At 43.1% G+C, this 24,052-nt stretch overlaps 1 pseudogene; it reads right to left on the bottom strand.

The window, feature by feature from the left end:
• Positions 1 to 243: 243 nt before the first annotated feature.
• LOC138786502 (piggyBac transposable element-derived protein 4-like) lies at positions 244 to 1,991 on the bottom strand (annotated as a pseudogene).
• Between the last annotated feature and the right edge of the window lie 22,061 nt (positions 1,992 to 24,052).

Below are 24,052 nucleotides of genomic sequence, written 5' to 3' on the forward strand. Positions count from 1 at the left end.
TTTGGATCCTGATTTTGTACCTTTGCTGCCAGACTGTTGTGACCCGGATTGCTGACCATTCTTATTGTGTTTGTTCGTTTTGTCTTGTCTACTGTTTCACGTATCCAGGCCAGGGATCGCCGCCAAGTTGTCCGCTGCCATTTTAGGGCAGATTGCGGCAATTAGGTAGGGACAGTGGGAGGGGCTGAGCTCAGGGCTCACTGTCTCTTTGTGTTTGGTGTGACTGGTCGTGACAACTAGTTTTTAGATGCATGTGTGGCAAAAAGTGACACTTTTTGTGTGTTCTTTGCAGAGGTATTTTTTGCAGGTGAAGCACAATGTGTTTGTCTTTCTGTCCTTATTGCTAGGGCAGACCTGACACCTCTTTCTTTTAGAATCAGGTGGTCTCACTGGGGTTGTGGCTGTTGTGGTTGATGTTGAGGCAGGGCTGGTTGAGGAGGATGCTGGTGATGATGCTCTTTGTGTTGCTGTGGGTGTGGACAAAGCACTTGTTGAGCTCTGGAGTTGTCGGACCAAGGCTGCAGTGGCTGGGTCTCGGGGCACTCGTTCCCTTTGGTCAATGTGCGCCTTGACAAGGGATCATCCTAGTTCCTCAAGAAACATCCTCTGCTTTTTTTTCCTTTGAATTCCATCCTTGATGGTATGCTGACACATCAAGGATGTAGTAAAATACAACCATTGGCCATCTTCTAGTCATTCGCTGGCAAGTGTAGGTGGCAGTCAGCTTGTCCAGGTTGTCCACTCCTCCTTTGTTTTTGTTATAGTCCAGGATGATTCTGGGCTTTTTGTCACTTCCTGATGACACAGCTGCATCTTTGTGAAGTGTGGACATCAGTATCACATTCCGTCGTTTTTTGGGGCAGTATGAAACAGCAGTGGTGGTGTCTGTAAAAACAAACTTTGAAGAAAGTGGAGCCCTGTCCTTCATCTGCAACAATTCAGCGGGCAGCTCAGGTTTGTTTTTTTTCACTGTGCCCACCATGGTGATTTTCCTCCTGAGAAGTTCTTGTCCAAGGTCATAGCTGGTAAAAAAAATTGTCACAAGTAATGTTGTGACCCTGCAGTCCAGTAGTCATATCGAGGACTACACGTTTTCCTTGTTTTTTTTCAGGGATGCCACTTGCAGACTTGCCTGTGTAAATCTGTAGATTCCATGCATAGCTAGTTTTTGCATCACAGGCTGCCCAGATTGTTATGCCATATTTGCCTGGCTTACTTGGCATGTATTGCCGGAAGGGGCATTTTCCACGGAAAGGGAGAAAACGTTCGTCTACTGTCACCTCTGGCCCTGGGTTGAACATCAGTTGAAGGAGCTGCACCCATTTCTCCCAAACATCCCTGATGGGAGCAAGTTTGTCAGATTTTGTTCTGGTGTCTCTGTTGTCAAATCTGAGGACTCTTGATATCATTTGAAACTTTTGAAGTAACATTGTTGCCCGGAAAATATTCCTGCCTGTCGATGCGTCCCAGAGACTATCAGTGGCCTCATTGCAGGATTTGTACACTCCAGCAAGGAGAAGAACACCAATGTAGGCATCCAGGTCATCATCATGAAGGTCATTCCACATGTTGCCATGGACTTTTTTTCCTTCAAGGTTTGTCATAGCAATAATGACCTTTTTTATAGACAATGGCATAAACAGATCAAAACATGTCTTGATGTCCCTTACTCTTGTCACAGCAAACCTTGTGATCCCAGGGGTCATTTTTATGACATTTGCAGCATCTGCCCTGCCATGTACATCTGGTGGTACTGAGCTCCAACTGATCTTGCCACTTTTGGATTTGAATCTTTCAGGAGAAGCAGCTTCAGCACCGGTGACCTCCTCATCAGACTGATCAGAACTGTCTGTGTCTTCAGGTTGATACTCCACATCATCTTCCTCCTCAGAAACCTGTTCATCTGTATCACTTTGCTGCTGTGTGTCCTCTGATTCATTATCATCCAAAATATAATCCAGAATTTGGCTTGCATCTAATCTTCTCCTCATTGTTCAATGGTGTAAGCTGTAGATGTACTGCACTGCAAAGTATCAACTCTAAGCTGATTTGGCCATACATGCCTGGACATGTCCCTAATTCAAGTTGTTAGAGGTAGAGCTGGCTGTGGGTTGTTGGTTTATATTGTGTTTATGAGTTCAGTTTTGTTTAGTATTATTTTTTTACTCTTATATTACACCTGGGTCGAAATTGACCCCAACAACACAAATGTTATAAGTTTAATAAGAGCATTTTACAATTTAGTAAAATAGTTTTATTTTATTGAATTTTGTTAAAAATAAGTTCCTTACAAAGTCAAAAAGTCTTGATGCAATAAACAAACGTATGTAGAATTTGTATGCATTTAAAAACTAAAACGGGTCAGTCACGACCCTAACACTAGAGGAAGGTTAATGGCTACATCCCCTGCCTCTGCAGAACACATATACATGGAGCAGGAAAGCCTGTGATTATTGGCATTCCCACATTCCTGCTTTATATTTATATGTCTTTAGCATAAAACTGTTACCCCTGTGGGGTGATGGAGATGTGGGGAAGCCACGGAAGCGCAGAGGAGTGGGTGAGTAGGGCAGTACAGTGGCATGGGTGCTGCTTGGGAAGGGTGCAGGGGGGCTTCAGGCTAGCAGGAGTAGAGGGGAGCAGGAGAAGGGGCTGATAGGGGAGCTGTGCTGGAGGTTGGATTTCCAGGGGAACACCCTGAGGATTCCCCTCATTATGAGGGGAGTCCCCAGGGTGTTCCTCTGGCCACCCAGCCCACAGCACAGATACTTTATCCTTCTCCCCCTACTGCTGCTAGCTTGTATCCCCCTGCACCCTTCCCCAGCTGCACCCATGCTACTGTGCCACCAAACTCACCCACTCCTCAGAGCTCCAGGTGCTCCCCCACATCTCCATCACCCTGCAAGGGTGCGGGGAGCAGTAGGAGTGATGAAGAGTAGATAAGTGGATCGGAACAGCAGCCAGTAAATAATAATGCTGCTGTACCGAGGGCCGGAAGCCCTGGGGAATATCCCTGTGCTGCCAGCCCCCTGCTCATCTATCAGCTCCCGAGTGCTGGGGGAATCGCTGATGCAGGGACACCTGTAGAGAGGCACAGTCTGGTCCACAGGGGGATAAATAAATCCCTTGTGCACCAGACTGTGCTCCCTTGGGGGGTGGGGAGAACAGTTTACTTAGCCTCCAGTCTTCTGTCCATTGTCAGCGGCTGCGCCAGGACACTGCTTCAGCCGCTGATTGGCTGAGCTGACACTCTAGCATCAGCCAATCAGCAGCTGCAGCAGTGTCCCGGCTTGGTTCACTCTGTGTCATTGTGAATAAGTATGAGATAAAACTCTCAAAATGTTATAACTTTTCTAATAGTTCTCAGGGAGCATCCAATTTGCATTTTTATCTGAACTGTGTTTTTATTCATTAAGTAAAGAAGAAATAGACAGATTTATAGCCCTCAACAAAATAAGGCAATGTCACTTGTGATGAGCTGGCATGTTTGAGTTAAAAACTAAATCAATTCATTTTTCTTTTTTAATTACATCATAAATATGTTGTTTTTCTCAACAGTATAACTATGCTCTCAGAAGGCGTATAATGGGGCTATATAAATTACCAACTACACTGTGAGGTAAATTGATTGCTTATCCCTTTACACTTAATGAATGTAAAAGCTTGTCAAATGTTCCAACAATTTCATTTACTTGCAATTATCTATGTAATATAGCTTTTTAGTTTCTTTCCAATTATACTTTAACACTTTAACTATCACTGACATTTTATAGAAATTATTTAATTACACAAATAGTTTAAGCAATTCTATAATTACATATAGATACATATCTCTATCTTGTCAGATTACAATTTTAAAAAGTGCCTAACCCTAAAAATGTTTTCTTACTTTTTTTTTTTTCAAAGTCTGTTAACCCCTTCATGTCTGGATTTACTTTTGCATTTTCATTTTTTCTTCATCACCTTCTAAAACCCATAATGCTTTAATTTTTCTATATACAGAGCCACAAGATGGCTTATTTTCTGCAAGACTAATTTTACTTTATGACTTCTTTAATTTTACTATAAAATGTACAATGGTACAAAAAAACAGCAGTTTAACAAACTTCTGATTTTCTTTTTACACCATGCAAAATACATTAAAAGTGTCCAGATCTCTGCATTCTATGGGTAAGTTTGATTATAGTGATACCCAATTCATATAGGCTGTTTCCACTGCCCGGAGGGGAGCCGTGCTCCCCCGTGGACAGTTAACCCCATAAACACTGTGGTCTGTGCGACCGCAGCATTTATGGGGAGATTCTGTGCAGCAGGTTGATCAGGCGGCAGGAGGAGGCTGCAGCACGTTGCCTCCTCCTTTCACCACTGCTGTAATCCTCCCCCAGGCCCCCTTTATTTCCCCCTGTAATGTCCGGGTCCCGTGGGCCCGATCCAGCTCCCCCCATGCTTGTGCTCCCCTCTGTGCTGTAATCAAGTCTTAATCCTGTCTTATACTATTTGCAACCTCATGAGAATTATATACAGAGATTTTTTTTGTAAACGTGTAGTTACATGTACATTTGTTTATACGTTTTTATGAATTTTAATCTTGATTTAGATAAAGTGTTATATATACATATATACATATTTACTTGTGATTTAATTATACTTCGAGGTTTACATTTGTCTCAAAAATAATATTTTAGGGGTATTGCTAGAGAGCCTATTAACTAAACATACTAATTAGGTCATTTGGTGCCAGCCAAGTAATGCACTCGCTATACACCCATTCCATAACTGCACTAGAGGTAGAGTTCTTACATTAGAGTTTTTCTAGCTGCTAAATTGTGTTTTTTATTCGTACCATCTCATAAAAAATTAAATAAATATTGATTAGGGTGACACATGTCCCTCAGAATGGTACCGATGTAAACGTCAACTTGTCTTACACAAAAACTTTGGCACCCCAAAGCCTCTGTGACATGGTATAATGGCTAAAAAAAAAAACTGAAATAAAAAAAGACTCCAAAATTCACCAGGTCTCTGTCATGTCTGCGGCCCGTAGTTGAGTCAGGTGACGCACTGCGGCTACATATGGGGGATTTCTAGAAACACTAGAATTAGGGGAATAAATAGTGAGTGGTATTTCTCAGTAAGTATTTGCTGCATTAGAGGAAAAAATTGATTAAAATTGAATATCTGCCGAAAAAGATAAAATTTTAAATTTCTGAGAAACACCAAAGGGTTAATAACTTATAAAATGTTACTTTGAATACTTTGAGGGTTTTAGTTTTTACAGTGGAGGGATTTATGGAGATAACTAACATACAGGCCCCACAAATCCACTTCAGAACTGGACTGGTCCCTAAAAAAAAATCAGAATTTGACATTTTCCTGATATTTGAAAAATCGCAGAATTTTGAAGACCTCTAACATCCTAATATGTAAAAGAACGTTCACCAAATGACTTTACCATAAAGCAAACATGTTGAAGATGTTTCAGTAATAATTAGTTATCTTTCTCAGAAAAAGAAAATTTTAAATATAAAGGATTGTAAATTGTAATTGTTGGGCAAATGTTTTGTTTTATAAAAAAAAAAAACTACTTAGTGTAATAACCAAAGTATACCACAAACATAAAGAGGAATATGTCACGAAAAAACATTCTCAGAATATCTGCGATAGTTAAAAGCACCTCAGAGTTATTACTACATAAAGAGAGATAGGTCAGATTTGACAAATAGGCCCTGGTCATTAATGCCAAAACAGACTACAGAGGCAAGGGGTTAAGTAATTAACATGTTTTAAAATCCTCTGTTCTAACCCATATAATTGTTTTTATTTTTCCACCTATGGGGCTTTTTTATAGTGCTTGAAAAGCACTATATTGTAATCCGTATTCTTCTTCTTCTTCTTCCGTTTCTTCTTCTTCTTCTTCCAGCTATTTTTTCAACATCCACAGTCACATGTCCACTATTGGCCAATAGAAGATGTAATATATGGAAGGTCCTTAACGATTTTGTCTCACTGACATGAGTAAGATTGTCATGGTAACCGAGCAATGATCTTTACCATTATAAGTACCCAGATCGCTCTTAAAGGGACCCAGGTCGCCCTTAAAGGAACGCAAGTCGCTCTTAAAGGGACCCAAGTCGCTCTTAAAGGGACGGGAGCCATGTCGCTCTTAAAGGGACCCAAGTCGTTCTTAAAGGGACCCAAGTCGCTCTTAAAGGGACGGGACCCAATTCGCTCTTAAAGGGATGGGACCCAAGTCGCTCTTAAAGGGTCCCATGTAGCTCTTAAAGGGATCCAAGTCACTCTTAAAGAGACGGGACCCAAGTTGCTCTTAAACTGACGGGACGCATGTTGCTCTTAAAGAGACCCATGTCGCTAGAGCGACCTGGGTCCCTTTAAGAGCGACCCGGGTCCTTTTATGAGCAACCTGGGTCCCTTTATGAGCGACCTAGGTCCCTTTAAGAGCAACCTGGGTCCTTTTAAGAGTGAAATATGTCCCTTTAAGAGCGAAATGGGTCCCTTTAAAAGAGAGAAATGGGTCCCTTTAAGAGTGAAATTGGTCCCTTTAAGAGAGAAATTGGTCCCTTTAAGAGCAACCTAGGTGCCTTTAAGAGCGACCTGGGTCCCTTTAAGAGTGATCTGGGTCCCTTTAAGAGCGAAATGGGTCCCTTTAAGAGCGAAATGAGTCCCTTTAGGAGCTACCTGAGTCCCCTTAAGAGCGACCTGGGTCCCTTTAAGAGCAAAATATGCCCCTTTAAGAGCAAAATGGGTCCCTTTAAGAGCGACCTGGGTCCCTTTTAGCGTGAAATTGATCCCTTTAAGAGATAAAATGGGTCCTTTTAAGAGCGACCTGGGTCCCTTTAAGAGCGTTCTGGGTCCCTTTAAGAGCGAAATGGGTCCCTTTAAGAGCAAAATTGGTTCTTTTAAGAGCGACCTGGGTCCCTTTAAGAGCAAAATGGGTCCCTTTAAGCGTAAAATTGGTCCCTTTAACCTCTTAAGGACCCATGACATACCGGTACGTCATGGATCACTGTCACTTAAGGACCCATGACATACTGGTACGCGGGTCCTTTAAGAGGGCACCGCGGCCGGCTGGGGTCCCGATCGGGGGAGATAGCCTGCTATAATACATAGCAGGCTATCTCTCCCTGTTGGCATGGGGGGTTGTTAACCCCCCGCCCATAGCGGCGATCGGAACCTTTCCGGGCCATCGGTGACCCGATGACCCAGAAAAAATGGCTGTAAAAAGTAATGGTGGTCACGGTACCACCGTCCCGATCGACGTTCACGGTCGGCCGGTACCGGCCGGCCGTTCACGGTGATCAAAGTCCCCACAAGTAATAAATACCTGCTCTGGACCCCTCAGCTAGGTAGCTGAGGGGTCCAGAGCAGGTATTTGTACATTACTCACTTGTCCTGGGGTCCTGATCGGCGTCTTCCGGGTTCCCGGCGTCCTCTTCTTCTTGTCGGGTCTTTGGCTTCTTCCGTGCGGTCCCCGATCGGCTTTTTACGGCTCCAGCGTCGTCTTTTTTCGGATCTTGCGCTCTGCTGACCCCTAGCGGCTGATAAGTGTAATACACGTATCAGCCACTATAGGGATGTTCAGCATATAGTAAAAGTTTGTTTTTTTTTCCAATTTTTTTTTTCCCTATTTTCCGCACCCTATCGCTGCTGAGTGTTGATCAGCAGCGCACGAAAGTGTGCTGCTAATCAGCAACTCCTCCTTTTTGGCGTAGGGTGTTTTTTTTTCTATATCCTACTGACACGGTCTGCTGATAAGTGCCGCACATTAGTGCGGCATTTATCAGCAACACCATTTTTGGCGTAGATTTTTTTTTTATACTTACTGTAAAAAAACACGTAAAAAAACTCTACAATACATCACACTACACTACATTGAATAAAGTTTGACACTACACCACTACATAACCCATATACCAATTCCTATTTAAAAGTGGCCCCCGGCATGTTTTCGGTATCGGACGCATACATTATTATTGCCTCCGACACTGAAACAGCCAGTGAGGATGAATGGGGGGATCCTTCGTTCCTCCATTCATCCTCATCATCCAATGACGTGTCTGGAAGTAGCGTAGCGTACGCTGCCCCCCAGACACGTCTTTTCCGCCAGTACCGTCCCAATAAGAGATGATGGTAAGGTGTGAAATTCTACAAACTCTGTGAGAGTACCTCAGGGTACACTTACAGATTTAGGGTACGTGCACACTGCGCAATGGCGAAGGATTACCCTTTGTGCATTCCGCAGCTGTCACCCACCGGTGCACTGATGCAGGCGTGCGTCTCCGTCCGTGTCATAGACTCCATGTTATGCACAGGCGGATTCCATCGTCCGTCCAAAGAATGAACACGTTGGACGGTGAGCGGAATCCGCCCGTGCATAGAATGGAGTCTATGACACAGACGGAGATGCGCGCCAGCATCAGTGTGCCGGGGGGGGGGGGGCAGCTGCGGAATGCACAAAGGGTTATCCTTCGCCATTCCGCAGTGTGCACGTACCCTTAGAGTGTATGAAGGAAGGGACACCCAAATCCAGCCCCAAGATGCCCCCACAATGCCCCCCCCCCATCCTCAGAGTTAGTGGGGAGATCGTTTGGGAACAGATCTTCCCACTGCTGGATAAAGGTTACCACCTGTACGGGGATAACTTTTATTCCAGCACCCCCTCTTCCGGTCCCTCGCTGCCTGAGCTACTGTAGCTTAAAATTAAAATTTTCACTTTCACATCACATTTTTCCACATTTGTTCCCATCACCAGTGGGGTCCATATGCTCACTGCACCCCTTGTTAGAGTCCTTGAGGGGTGTAGTTTCCAGAATGGGGTCACTTGTGGGGCGTTTCCAGTGTCTTGGCAGCACGAGGGCTCTGTAAATGCGACATGTCCCTTGAAATCCATTCCAGTGAAATCCAGCTTCCAAAAGCCAATTGGCGCTCCTTCCCTTTGGACGCTCGTCCTGCGCCCGCTTGGCACTTTATGTCCACATGTGGGGTATTTACGTACTCGGGAGAAACTGCGCTACATGTTTTGTGTTTTTTTTTTCCTTTTATCCCTTTGTGAAAATGAAAAATTGAAGGCTAGAACAACATTTTAGTGTAAAAAATACTTTTGTCTTTTTTCACGCCATATTGTTCGGAAAATCTGTGAAGCACCTGTGGGGTCCAGATGCTCACCGCACCCCTTGTTACATTCCTTGAGGGGTGTAGTTTTCTAAATGGTGTCCCTTTAGGGGTGTTTTTTAGGTTTTGGCCTCTGCCAATCTGAAGTGGTACAGTCAGAAATTACCAAATATAACGGAGCCATTGAAATGCACTAGGCGCTCCTTTATATCTGAGGCTTGTGGTTGCGTCAAATAGCGCAATAGGGCCACATATGGGGTATTTCTATAAACTGCAGAAATGGGGCAATCAATATTGGGGTGCATTTCTCTGGTAATAAGTTTATAATTATGAAAAATATTGGATTACAATAAAATCTCTGCACAGAAAATTAAAATTTTCTAATTTCTTACACACTTAGCTTTTATTTCTGTGACTCCCCTAAAGGGTTAAAAAAAACTTTCTGGATGTGCTTTTGTAGAGTTAATGAAATGGGGTGCTTCATGGGGCTTTCTAACATACAGTCCCCTCAACTACACTTTAAACCTGAACAGGCCTCTAAAAATATCTGATTTTGAAATTTTACTGAAAATTTGGAAATTTGCCGCTAATGTTTTAAGCTTTCTATTGTCTAAAAAAAATGAAATATAGTTTAATAAATGGCGCCAACATAAAGTAGACATCTCAGAATCAGCCGGATAGGTAAAAGCATCCCGAAGTTATTAATGAATAAATTGACACTGGTCAAATTCATAAAATTTGCTCCGGTCCTTAACCTCTTAAGGACATAGGACGTACCGGTACGTCCTATGTCCTCATTAGCACTTCAAAGCGGGGCCGCGCGGCGATCCCGGGTGCCGCGTGTAGCCCGGGACCGCTGCTATTAGCGGGCACGGTCCGATCGCCGTGCCCGCTAATTAGCTAATCGGAGGCAGCTGTCAAAGTTGACAGCTGCCTCCGATTACCGGAGGCAACGTTTCCCTGGTGTCTAGTGGGGGAGATCGCTCCTCCGGGACCTTGTCCCGGAGGAGCGATCTCCGTTACTGATGCTGGCCGGGGACGCGTCCAAGATGGCGCCGCCCTCGGCTCGGCACTCGTTTGTTTCCGGCTGCAGCAGCCGAAAGCAAACGAGTGCCGATCTCATGGATCTCTGCAGCATAGCTATGCTGCAGAGATCTCTATGAGAGATCAAAGTGTATATACTAGAAGTCCCCCAGGGGGGCTTCTAGTATATGTGTAAAAAAAAAAAAAAACGTGTTGTTAATAGTAAAAATCCCCCTCCCCTAATAAAAGTCTGAATCACCCCCCTTTCCCCAGGTTTTAAATAAAAGTAAACAAATAAATAAATAAATAAACATGTTTGGTATCGCCGCGTGCGTAATCGCCCGAACTATTAATTAATCACATTCCTGATCTCGTACGGTAAACGGCGTCAGCGCAAAAAAATCCCAAAGTGCAAAATTGCGCATTTTTGGTCGCATCAAATCCAGAAAAAATGTAATAAAAAGCGATCAAAAAGTCGTATATGCGCAATCAAGGTACCGATAGAAAGATCACATCATGGCGCAAAAAATGACACCTCGCACAGCCCCATAGACCAAAGGATAAAAGCGCTATAAGCCTGGGAATGGAGCGATTTTAAGGAATGTATATTGGTTAACAACGGTTTGAATTTTTTACAGGCCATCAGATACAATATAAGTTATACATGTTACATATCGTTTTAATCGTAACGACTTGAGGAACATGCATAACAAGTCAGTTTTACCCCAGGGCGAATGGCGTAAAAACACATTTCCCCCAAATAAAAGAAATGCGTTTTTTTTTTCAATTTCACCACACTTTGAATTTTTTTCTGGTTTCGCAGTGTACTTTATGCAAAAATTCAGCCTGTAATTGCAAAGTACAATTAGTGACGCAAGAAATAAGGGGTCATGTGGGTTTCTAGGTGGAAAAATGCAAGTGCTATGACCTTTTAAACACAAGGAGGAAAAACCGAAAACGTAAAAACGAAAATGGGCCATGTCCTTAAAGGGTTAAAGGGTCACTGTCTTTTTTTTTTTTGTTTTTTTGCAGAAATCAATAGTACAGGCGATTTTAAGAAACGTTGTCATTGGGTTTATTAGGCAAATATGCCATTATCTGCATTCAAAAAGAATTTACCTGCCCCCCCCCCTCCCTCCTCTCTGTCATTCATTGCTCATTATCAGGAAATCTTGACTCTTTTACATCAGTTGAGCCCTGTCTAACCTATGGAGAGAGGAGGGGGGAGGAGGGAGATTAGTCGCCAGCAGAGAACAAAGGATTCCACAGCGGGTGCTGTGTGAAAGCCGGTAATCAGGGGTCAGAGAGGTCAGTGCTGACTTTAGATGAGATAGCCCAGTGATGTAGCTGTAAATTAACTCTTTGTTGTCCAGTTTTGGTGCCTCATCTCCCTCCACCCCTCCCCTCTCCATAGAAAACCCATGAAGACAGGGGGGCGAGCTTCAAACTGCATTTTCATGATAATAACAAAGTTTCTTAAAATTGCCTGTACTATTGATTTCTGTAAAAAAAAAAAAAAAACTTAAACATCAGTGACACTTTAAATAGAAAAGGCAGATGCCTTGTCTCTTTTTTTGGCATTGTGTGAACATAGTCAAAGGGTTAAGTCACTGCCACCAGCAGTATCGCTGGTGTCAGTCATTAGCTCCGGGAGTCTACTACATATAATAGCCAACCCCCAATGGGGTAGTGGTGGCCTTTTTTAGGGTAAGGGTTACTAAGCTATTCTACATTCTAGGGATACTCCAGGAATAGTGCTCTCTCTGACCTGGATTCAGTTTTTGCAATAGCCACAATAGCCATAGACACAAGATCCATTTAGATTGGTGAGATCATTCCTTTGTAAAAACAGTTTACTATTTCTGCTTGGGGATACATATGTAGCTGGTCTAATTTTGTGTGGTACATTCCTTGTGAGGAAAAGACATGGCTCGGCTACTCTGTCTAGGTATGCAGCTTTGTTGTCTATGTGTTCTACAGGACTGACTTGTATGTTGTGGGTTTATTTTTAACTATGTTAAAGAAGAACTCAGATAGTCAGAAGAAGTCATAATTAGCACAGCATCACCAGCCTGATCTTCACCTTTGTTTTGTTTTGTTATCATGACCTCAGAGGCTTCTCACCTCATTCACTGATTGGCTGAGTGGACACTACTGAGCAGTGTTATGACGTCACAGTACAGGGAGATCCAGGAGGCCTGCGGGGATCAGTAAGCAGCGATGGTGGGAGGTGGGGGTAACCGGAATCTGTAAATATGACTTCTTTATTATGTTCCAACCCTGCCGACTCTGGATTTTTACTTTTCACAAGAGTCCTCCTTTTCCTCAAGAGTCCTCCTATAAAAACTTGCAGCTGAAGCAAATTTTCTCACAGTCTTTTCTGATTCTGGTGCTTAGGGAGAGTGAAACTAGCAGGGTCAGCATCTGAATTTAGTTAGGCAGCAATATTCACAGTGGTAGCTAGTGTAAGGAGGGAGAACTGACCGAGTAGAGCTTAGAACATTGTGAAATTGTCAGTGTAGGGAGGGTGACAGAAGCCAGCCTTTTAGGACTATAAGGATTAATTTCTTAACCCTGTACTGACCAGGCGTCATCTGTGAAAAAAAAAAAAAACTTAAGAACCCAACAGTCCTTTTTAGGGCTAATTACTATATGTATTTTTTTTCATAAATCTTTCTGTCTGGCTCTGCTGTGTGCCAGTGATTGCCAGTATATACAACTGGGGAATAAAAGATACACTTATGCTATGCACATCACAATCGCTCCGCTCCGCTCTTACATATTTTAGGCTTTGCACCTCATAATCTGTACACATGTGCGTAGACCGAAAAGTACACTTCTACTGTGCATCCATTATTTGTTCTTAATTGTTCTGCGAACACGAACCGATCATTACAATTTTTTTTATGGTCATGTTTGGGAAACTAACCGAACGTCGGGCTGTTTAATCATCACTAATCAAAATGAGCTTAACCCCTTAAGGACCGGGCTAATTTTCATTTTAGCGTTTTCATTTTTTCCTCCTTGTGTGTATATAAGGCCATAGCAGTTGCATTTTAACTACGGACACACATGAGCCTTTATTTTTTGCGTCACTAATTGTACTTTGCAATGACAGGCTGAATTTTTGCATAAAATATGCTGCGAAACCAGAAAAAAATTATATGCGCAGTGAAATTGAAAAAAAAAACACAATTATTTTTCTTTGGGAGGGTTTCGTTTTTTACGCCGTGTGTCCTATAAAAAAACTGACATGTTATATATGTTCCTAAAATGATATGCAACTTGTATAACTTTTATATTAATTGATGGCTCGTAAAAAATTAAAACCTTTTGCAAAAAATAAACATTCCTTAAAATTGCTCTATTCCCATGCTTATAGCGCTTTTATCCTTTGGTCTATGGGATTGTGTGATGTGTAATTTTTTGCGCCATGATCTGTACTTTCTATCGGTACCTTGATTGCACATATGCAAATTTTTGATCGCTTTTTATTATTTATTTTTCTGGATTTGATGCAACCAAAAATGCGCAATTTTGCACTTTGGATTTTTTTTGCGCTTACGCCATTTACCATGAGGGATCATGAATTAAATAAATTAATATTTCGGGTGATTACGCAGGCAGCCATACCAAACATTTTGTGTATTTCTTTATTTATTTTTATTTATAACATTGGAAAAGGGGGGTGATTTGGACTTTTATTAGGGGAGGGGTTTATTTATTAATAAAAACACTTTATTCTTTTTTTTACATACAGTAATATGAAGCCCCCTGGGGGACTTCTATATACACAGCACTGATTTCCCATTGAGATCAATGCTGTGTATATAATAGAGCACCGATCCATCAGATCGGTGCTCTATTATAATGGTCTGCTGCAGACCACATACATGGATTGCCGAGTCGGGATCAGCGTCATTCCGAAGCTGAGCCCCAGCCAGCTCATTTGAATGGATTTCCCCTCCACGATCGCATCCCCACTAGACACCAGCTGTCAGCTTTGACAGTTGCATTTGAACAGGTAATTAGCCGACCGCGGCGATCAGCCGCGGCGGCTAATACCTGCGGTCCCTGGCTGAACATTGCAACCAGGGACCACAGGCTGCAGAGAGGGCTCACACCGTGAGCCCTCTCTGATCCCCCTTAACGGCCGCATGACGGGTATACCCGTCATGCGTCATTACGGGGTTAAAGAAATGTCCTTTTTTGCATACCTATGTACTAATATATTGTACTGCCTCTGCTTTCATTAAAAGACTATGATTTGTAAATAGCTGTATCGTGTGATATTATACATTAATTACCTATACATAGATTTATGCATAAACATGACATATGTCACTATGTTTTGAAGAAGTTCTGTCAGTCTGCTAAAAAACTGTAACATCACTGCATGGTGTGAATATTATGTGCTTGCATGGTCAGAAAAACTCTGAAGTAGCAGATGTCACAGTATGGACAATCTCCACAGTAGGTCTAGTGCAATGATAAATCATTCTCTACTGATTGTTGGCAAGCTAACAAATGTAAACCAAGGGGGTTTGTAGCTTAATTATTAAAACAGGTTGCTGGATTCTAGGCAAACATTATATGCTAAAATTATTTTTAATTTAAAATTCTGTTCAGTGTATGAGAACACTAATGTATCATGTAGAGAAAACGGATGTTTACAGTGATGCATTATATGCAGAGTTAGCAAATATTACTTGACAATTTTGTGACAATTTTTCATACTTCGCATCTTGTTTCATCTATAGATCTAGCATATAGATGAAACAAGATGCGAAGTATGAAAATTATATTCTAAATGACTGATTTGTATTCATGCAACAAGAAGTACAAATTCAAGGCTGTCTAAAGCAACAGTTCACTTCTGAAAGCTTTACATGGAAGGTGAAACACAGAAGATGCAACAGAGTTAAGTGCCCATCTACTTAATTGATGGTGTATATTCTTAATCAGGGAGTCAGACTACCTACTTATAGGTATCTATCTATCTACCTAATGGGGGCTTCCATATCCACCCAATGGGAATCTGTCTCTCTGAGGGAGATTTGCATGATATAGGTAGAATTTGTGAAGAAAAAGTGCAACCTACCCATTGTGCTGATATGGGGGAAAATAGTGCAAAGGGAACACTTATATGGATGAGCGAGGACCTATCATCGTGCTGGATCATTTAGTTTATATAGGACTACAAACTCAACAACGTAAAGTTAATAGTTGTAGTCCTGGAATACATACACACTACAGATGGCCAACCTACTGGTGGGTGAGGTTTCAATATAATAATGATATGTAGTAGTCACAAGCAGAGAGCTAAGATAGTCTCCTCCCTATATTACAGACAGATGCTGCACTGCCTGTCTATTTCAGATCTACAATAAAATTATAATATTAATGCCTTTATTTATATAACACCAACTTAGTCTGCAGTGCTGTACGGAGACCATCATCGCTGTATGGCAGTTGTACGTTCTAATTCAAACTGCAAATTGAATGACTTCATTTTTGTACACATGAGAGAATAAAGTTTACAGCAGTTTGTATTTTGTAAATGTAATATATACCGCAATTATCAATACCCCACAAACACACATCCGAAGCTGAATTCCAGTACCATGTTGTGCTTTACTTACAGTGATGTAATTACTGGCATCATTATAGCTGTGGCAACCATTGCACCAGAAGTTAACAGGGCCTGAGCACTTTACCCCTCTGTCATTTTGTCTCAAACCCCCTCATAATAGTGTGTAAGCTCATGCATGCGAGCAGGGCCCTCACTTCTCATGTATAAATAATTACTAGAGATAAGCGAGTAGTGAAATATTGGACTTTCGAGAATTCAAATCAAATAGGCACCGAGATTCGACTATTTGAACAAATATTCAATCCCATCATAGTCTATGGGAAGAAAATTCTCGGCACTTGGGAATTCAAATTTAAACACTTGGAGGTCACCAAGTCCCCCATGAAACCTCCCTAAACTATGCCAACACCTCCGGAATGACACCTTCTCTACCCCAGTAAAAGGCACGTGATACCTATTGTGCCAGTTGCTCAGTAAAAGGCAAGTGATACCTATTGTGCCAGTTGCCCAGTAAAAGGCAAGTGATACCTATTGTTCTAGAAGCCCAGTAAAAGACACATGTAGCTATTGTTCCAGTAGCCTAGTAAAAGGCACGTCATACATACTGTTCCAGTAACGTTCGTACAGCATTATGAGTGATACGCGCGAATAACATGATGCTCTACTGGCGCACATTGGAATCATGTATGTAACGCTGCGTAAGAAATATGAAAGATATGTGTGAACATTGCCGTAAACATCCGTAAAGATGAAACAAGATGCAAAGTATGAAAATTATATTCTAAATTACTGATTTGTATTCATGCAGCAGAATTCAAGGCTGTTAAAATTCAAGGCTGTTAAAATGAACTCAGGGTACGTGGGAACCAGAATGTAGCTCCATATTGGTTTAGTACTTCTACAATCTATCCAAGGCTGTTTTTAAATAGAGTAGAACAGAGTTGTTTCTACCTACCCAGAGTGATTTTTGTAGTTCTTACAAAATGACAATAACAAAAACACATCTGTAGTTTTTACATAATTTACAAAAACATATGGTTTCAACGAATATATTTTCCTTTAATAATGCAACATAAATGAGGGTAGTTTTAGACCAATTAGTTTTCTATATCTGGAGTCCTTATGATTCAAATTAGTTGAAATTAGTCAATGTGACAATTATAAATATAATTACTCTACTAGAAGTTTCCATTCCAGATATATATATTTTTTATAAAACATAAATATTCACTTAATAGCCCTTAATACCAGTTTAACAGCATCCTGTTAAGACGAAGAAGAAGAAGAAGAAGAAGAAGAAGAAGATTATTATCATCTTTGTCTTTTCTGATTAATATTTTGAATTTTCATGGTTCATGATCTCCTGAAGCTGCAAGAATTATTATAATCTAATGTAAGTTAATGCATTTGCAAAAGATTTTAGTTATTTATTTTTTAATATGGAAGTCAATGAAAATTTTGAAAATTTTAAATTTAAAATGTATCTCTTTGATGATTATTAGAGATGAGCAAACCTGGAGCATGCTCGAGTCCATCTGAACCCCATCGTTCGTCATTTGATTAGCGGTGGCTGCTGAAATTGGATAAAGCCCTAAGGCTATGTGGAAAACATGGATATCCATGTTTTCCAGACAACCTTAGAGATTTATCCAACTTCTGCAGCCACCGCTAATCAACGTTCGCGTTCGGATGGACTTGAGCATGCTCGAGGTTTGCCCATCTCTAATGATTATGCATCAAAAGCTTTATGGCAAAAGTAATTTTGAGAAATTATTTTAGCTGTTGAAAAAAGGATACTTGTCTACATTAATAGAAATAGATAATACCATTTAGATAGTTTTCAGTAAAAAAAAAAATCATAATTAATTTAAGAGATCACATTTTTTTCTTCATTAATATCTAGAATTTGCTGCAGACACAGTGAGTGGTTAACAAGGCCTTCTGATTGCTAAAAGTGCTCAATATTGCAAATTATTTCAGTAATTTTAAGGGGTTGGCCACTTTATAGTAAAATAGCTTAGTGTATAGTATTTGTAAGTGTACTCATATTACTGACAGAAGCTACCTGTGTACCTTACAGGGCTAAATCAGACTCCCCTCCTCCAGGCTGTACTACCCTGCTGTCATTGACCATAAGGTGAGGAATTGAAGACACCAAACAAGTGCTGGCCTGGTGCTTGCACCCACCCCAGCTGTCCCTGCCTACTTGCCCCGACTGCACTAGGTAGCAGTGGACAACTGGGCGGCGTTCACTAACTTAATGTAAGTGTGACACAAAACGAAGACAAGACGAACAAACACAATAAGAGGGTGGTCAGAGTTTCAAGTTAAAAAAACAGTCGGTCAGCGAAGTACAGAAACAGAGTCCAGAGAATAGTCGAAGTTGAAGCCAGAAATCAGTTTGCCAAGAAAATCAGTCAGAACAGATGCTAGGTCAAGAAAATACTCACTAATGAGGCTCTATCGCAGGCAAGGTACTGAGACAGGGGAGGATACTTATGAGGCCTGGAGTCCCAGCACCACTGCATGATTAGGTCTGAGGCCTCAGGTCCTGTCCTAGTGAGTCAGCTATCAGTCAACAATCAGTGAACACACTACGCCTATGCTAATTGACCAGGGAGTCAAACACTGGCCACTGCTACAACCAGGAATAGCAGAGCAGAGATAAACCTGAGAAGAAGTCTGGCTGCTATGGATGCCAAGCCGAATGCACAGCCCGAGTCCTAACACCTGCTCTGTGGTGTTTCTGTCCATAAAATAGCTGACATGGAGGAGCATGTGACCTGTTAGTTATAATTTAAGAAGCCCTCCTACTCTGCACTGCCAAAGAGGATTTCGGGGACAAAATTAAGACTGTGATGGGCTACAGGACAATAGGCAAGCAATGTGTGGAGAAGGCCACAACTTGGTGCAAATTTGAGAAAATGAAAGAAACACAAGATGACTGTCAGTTTTCCTCGGCCTGGGGCTCAATGCAAGATATTACCTTGTGGGGTAAGGATGATTTTGACACAGGTCAGGAATAAGTTTAGAACTACTGTACATGGGAGGACTTGGTCAGTCACCTGAAGAGAGCTGGGACCACAGTCTCAAAGATTACTCAGTACACACTACACCGTCATGGATTAAAATCTTGCAGGGCACACAAGGTCCCCCTGCTCATGCTAGCACACGCCCTGACCAATTTGAAGTTCTCTCATGACCATCTAAATGATCCAGATGGGACATGGGAGATGGCTTTGGGGTCAGATGAAACCAAAATAGAACTTTTTTTATCAACTCCACTTTAGTGTTTTCAGGAAGAAGAACGATGTGTACAACCCTAATAACACAGCCCTAACCATAACACATAGTGTGGTATCCCACCATGGGTGTTCCTTGTGAGGCACCTGTCGCAAAGTTCTCTCTTCAGTGGTGATGAAGGTAGCACTCTATGATTTCACCACTAGGTGTCAGTGTTACTTTTAAGTATTGTTGTATATTGCACAGCTGTAGTCACTATAGGGTTACTGTTGTTCCTGTAACACATGGTCTGTGCTGGCCAATAGGAGATGCTCTCTCTTTCTCTGCCTATCCCTGTTCTCCACACATACACACAGCCCCTGGGGAAGTAGTTAGTTGTCCCAGTGTGGACAAGGAGTTCAGTTTAGTGCGTGATCTAGTGTTGTAGAGTAGAGACACACATGTATGGACAGTCCAGAGATCTTCACTTCTAAGAGTACCACTACAGACACTATGCAGTGTTAGACCCCAAAAGGAGGACAAGTTAGAGATCACCCCAGCTAACGCTGGGAACCTCTCAAAACAGTGAAGGGCAGTATCCTAGAACAGAGGAACTGACCCGGATAAAGCATAATGAAAGTCTATGTACTCTATCTTGCAGCGCTGGTGACTCCAGATAATTTCACTTAGCCTCTCTCAGGTAACAAAGACTGGGGCTTGTGTCACTCCGATAGGACAGGTCCCCGACACTGCACGGCAGAAGGTGGTTTAGCGAAACACGAGCACAAGTATTCTTCTCACAAAAATTCTTCTCTCAAGTTCTGGCAAAGCACACTACTACCCTGGGTTGGGGCTCTCATAACAAACTTCTCTCCTCTTCACTGCTCAACACTAAGCTACACAAGCACCACCCTACCTCAGCACTTAAAGTAGCTTCCAGCACAGATCCAGTGAACACAATTCTGTACCTAAGAAGTTTTCTATCACCAGCATATTCTGTTTTGCAATCAATAAATCCATTCTATTTATTCTACTGGAATTTACTGATCATTGTACCAGCACCTACACATTTCAGTTACATATTACTTGGGTTATTTCCCCATTTCTGTGGGTGGCGGTACCGACAGTCCAGGTGGGTGATCTCCCCACTGTGGACCACTGTTACAAAAGCCCATTATAATCCAGCAGGTCGCCGACCATTGGGGAACAGTATAGCCAGCCACCACTAAAAGCAGGTGTAACACCAAACGTGTATGCTGAACTAGCACTGGTGTCACAACAGTACCATAACCGGCTAAGCTATACTACACTACCAACCACCATAGAAGTGGCGTCACTGCTACCACCTCTGTGTGTGACCGGTAGTTATACCATCAGGGCATCACCACTCATAGGAATGGAAAGATCATACTTTGGAAGTGCTTTTCTGCAAAGGCGACAGGATGACTGCAATGTGTTATAGGTATGATGGACACTCTAAAATACACATGCATCTGTTGGTCATTGTCATAGTCCACCATACATACATATTATGCATGGACACACACATGCACATTGCATGGACACACATATATGCACATTGCATGAGCACACACACATTGCATGAACGCACACAAATTACATGGTGTCACACACACACACACACACACGGGATGGACACACACAAACACAAACGAGAACACTTAGGCCCCATTCACACGTCCGTGTCAGTTTTTACTGTCAGGAAATCCTGATCAGGAGACCTCAAAAGTCATCAGGAAAGTATCAGGATTTCCTGACAGTAATCCGTTTTTACCATCAGGAAATCATCAGGAAAAACCTTCAGGATTTCCTGATGAGTAAAAAAAAAAGTGTTTCCAACAGGGGCATGATGAGAGTTGTACTTCTGCAACCTGGATGGCCACAGGCTGCAGAAGTACAACTCCCATCATGGCCTGTCAGCAAGGCATGGTGGGAGTTGTACTTCTGCAACCTGGATGGCCACAGGCTGCAGAAGTACAACTCCCATCATGGCCTGTCAGCAAGGCATGGTGGGAGTTGTACTTCTGCAACCTGGATGGCCACAGGCTGCAGAAGTACAACTCCCATCATGGCCTGTCAGCAAGGCATGGTGGGAGTTGTACTTCTGCAACCTGGATGGCCACAGGCTGCAGAAGTACAACTCCCATCATGGCCTGTTAGCAGGACATGGTGGGAGTTTTAGTATTGGGGGGGACAGGGCTGTGTATCTCACCTGTCGGCGGCGGAAGAACAGCGGCGGCAGCTGGTGGGAGTCCCGGGCGGGCGGGTGCAAGCTGCTGCGGACTCGGAGAGGGAGAGGATGGGGGAACAGAGGTCGGGGTGGCGGCGGGGTGATGCGATGCGGCGCGGTCATCGGGCGGCGGCGGCGGGATGATGCAATGCGGCGGGGTGATGCGATGCGGCGGGGTGATGCGATGCGGCGCGGCGGGGTCATCGGCGGGGTGATGCGATGCGGCGGCGGGGTCAGTGGGCGGCGGCGTGATGCGATACGGCGCGGGGTCATCGGGCGGCAGCGGCGGGGTGAAGCGATGCGGAGCTACCGGGCGGCGGCAGCTGATGTCCGGGTGCAGGGATCCCTTGGGTGGTGGCGGCGCGGCGTTCGGGCAGCGGGGGTGCCGGCGGGCTGTCAATCATCCGGAATCACGGGCACTTTCCTGATGTACATCAGGAAAGTGCCCGTGATTCCGGCGCCCCCATAGCCTTCTATGGGGGCGTCCGGGACGGAATTCCGGACAAAAATAGGACATGTCCTATTTTTTCCGGATATATTTTCCGGAACGGACACCCTTCCGGAAAAATCCGGAAGGGTGTCCGTGACCAATTAAAGTCTATGGGTCCGGAAATCCGTCCGGATTTCCTGATAGGAAATCCGGATGGTTTTTCCGGACGTGTGAAGGGGGCCTTACTCTGTTTGCAGGGAAGCTCCAGGGAGGTCCATGTCCAGCAGTCCTCAGCTCTTCTTTACAGCCTGGCTTTGTGCCCCTCCTTTTCTGTTTGGAAAACTTACAGAGCAGGAATAGAAGGGAAGGGCCTAGGGGCAGTGAGGAGGGAGATCTGGTTACAATGATCTGAGCTGCTCTGTTCCCTGACACCACTGCTCGTATCCCTTCATACCTGCCAGTGAGATCTGACTGAGCTGTGCTGTCAAAGGACAGAGAAGCATCAATTACTGTAACATTATTTCATTTACAATGATCTAAGCTGCTGTGTTCCCTTACAGCACAGCTATGATGTCATTGACAGTTATGATCAGGGCTGTGTTGTAGGGGAGAAAACAGCTCTGATCACTGTTACATCATTGGAGCTGCTTTGTCCCCTTAGCGCTCTAGACAGCATTTTTTCATAACCCTTACCTGTGATTGTTCAGATAGGATTGACTGACCTATGACAGCAGTCGCAGGACAAGGAGTGGTGCGATCAGTCCCCTGCCGATGCCGTGGGACTGAACTGTCAGGGGATTTACACACTGACAGTTAAACTGCAGGACAAATATGCTCCGTAATGCGGCAACAGCCCGATTTTGCTTGTCTTGCGAGACTGCTATCTTGGACCAGGTTTGTCACGAACTGTGAAAAAAAGATTTTTGCACAGTTTGTAAGGAATCTCGATTTATAAAGTTTGGTTCTCTTATCTCTACTCTGCTTATTCTAGGATAAGTAGTCGGTGTGAGCCTAAATAGAGATCAACAGCTCTCTACATGCACACAGCAAAAAGTGGGCATGGCTTTGATGATAAGGGGTGTCTTAAATGAGATGCAATATGCCATAAATGTGTCAAATTATGCCCATATTTCTAGCGTAAAAGTAATTGAACTAAAAAAAAGTCTTAACTTAAACTGGATCAGGGATGGCTGTCTAGCCTTTCATAGAAACATGATCAGAAGATACTCTTTTACAAAGTGTAAACACTGTGAAAGGCTATATGTCTCATCCAGGGACTCTTATGTAAATTAAGCCTTTTGAGCATTCCAATAGTTTGTTATGATATTGTTTTAAATTGGTTTCATGTCAATTGAAAAAATTAACTTAAAGGGAATCTGTCAGCTCCATATCACACTCAAAGCTGCAGACATGGGCAGATACCTGAACAGACACTAATCAAATTATTCTGGTGTCTTAAGCCCCTCATACATAGGGCGACTGTGAGGAGCAAACCAGCGCTGAAAGCGCTCGTTTGTTCCTTGTTCCCTGCTCGCTGCACGCGGTGGCAGCAAGCAAATGAGAGCCGGGGGAGGGGGGGCACAGAGAGGTGTGGGGGGGTTGCCCGGGTGATCGCTTGATCGTCCGGGCAGTCCACAGCATATGCCAGCGATCTACTGCTGCCGCTCCTGTTACTTGGAGCAGATCGCTGCTATATGAGTCTTTGTCTTTCAACATGTTGACAAACGACTGCAACGACCAGCCGACATTGTCCATAATGATAATTGTTCTGTGTAATAGAGCCTTTAGTTAACCCCTTGCCGCAAAAAGACCTTTGGGAAACGTCATGTAAAGAAGGTAGTTCCTGCTTCATGACGTTTCCAAAACGTCATTTTTTCCCTGCCTCCCCCGCTGCCACTAACAACGATCGGGCAGCGGGAGACTCTGTGTCACACAGCCTCCTTCAGCTTCGAGGGCAGTTAACCCCATAGGCATCACGGTCCATGGGACTGCAGTGTCTAGGGGGCAGCTGGAGGGAGCGGATCTCCCCTTTACCACCCTGCTCCGAGGGGGGGTGTTACCATAGCAACCCAGAGGACGCTGTTTAATACCTGATCGTATGAATGAGCTGTCAGGTTCTGACAGCTCATTCATTCTGTAATACATTACAGCACTGATCATGTGCTGTAATGTAATATAGAGGTACCTGAAAAAGTTAAAGCACACACACACAATTACATACATGCATAAATAAATAAATACACAAATAAATAAAGAAAAAATAATTAAATAAATAAATATACACATTTCCCATCCCCCTTCATAAATGATCCCCTATAAATGAGATACATATATTTGGTATCACCGCCACCCTGTCTATTAACCTGTTACATTAATTATCCCACCCGAATAACGCCACAAAAAA

This window comes from Dendropsophus ebraccatus, chromosome 3 (assembly GCF_027789765.1).
Source record: "Dendropsophus ebraccatus isolate aDenEbr1 chromosome 3, aDenEbr1.pat, whole genome shotgun sequence".
Classification (NCBI taxonomy): Eukaryota; Metazoa; Chordata; class Amphibia; order Anura; family Hylidae; genus Dendropsophus; species Dendropsophus ebraccatus.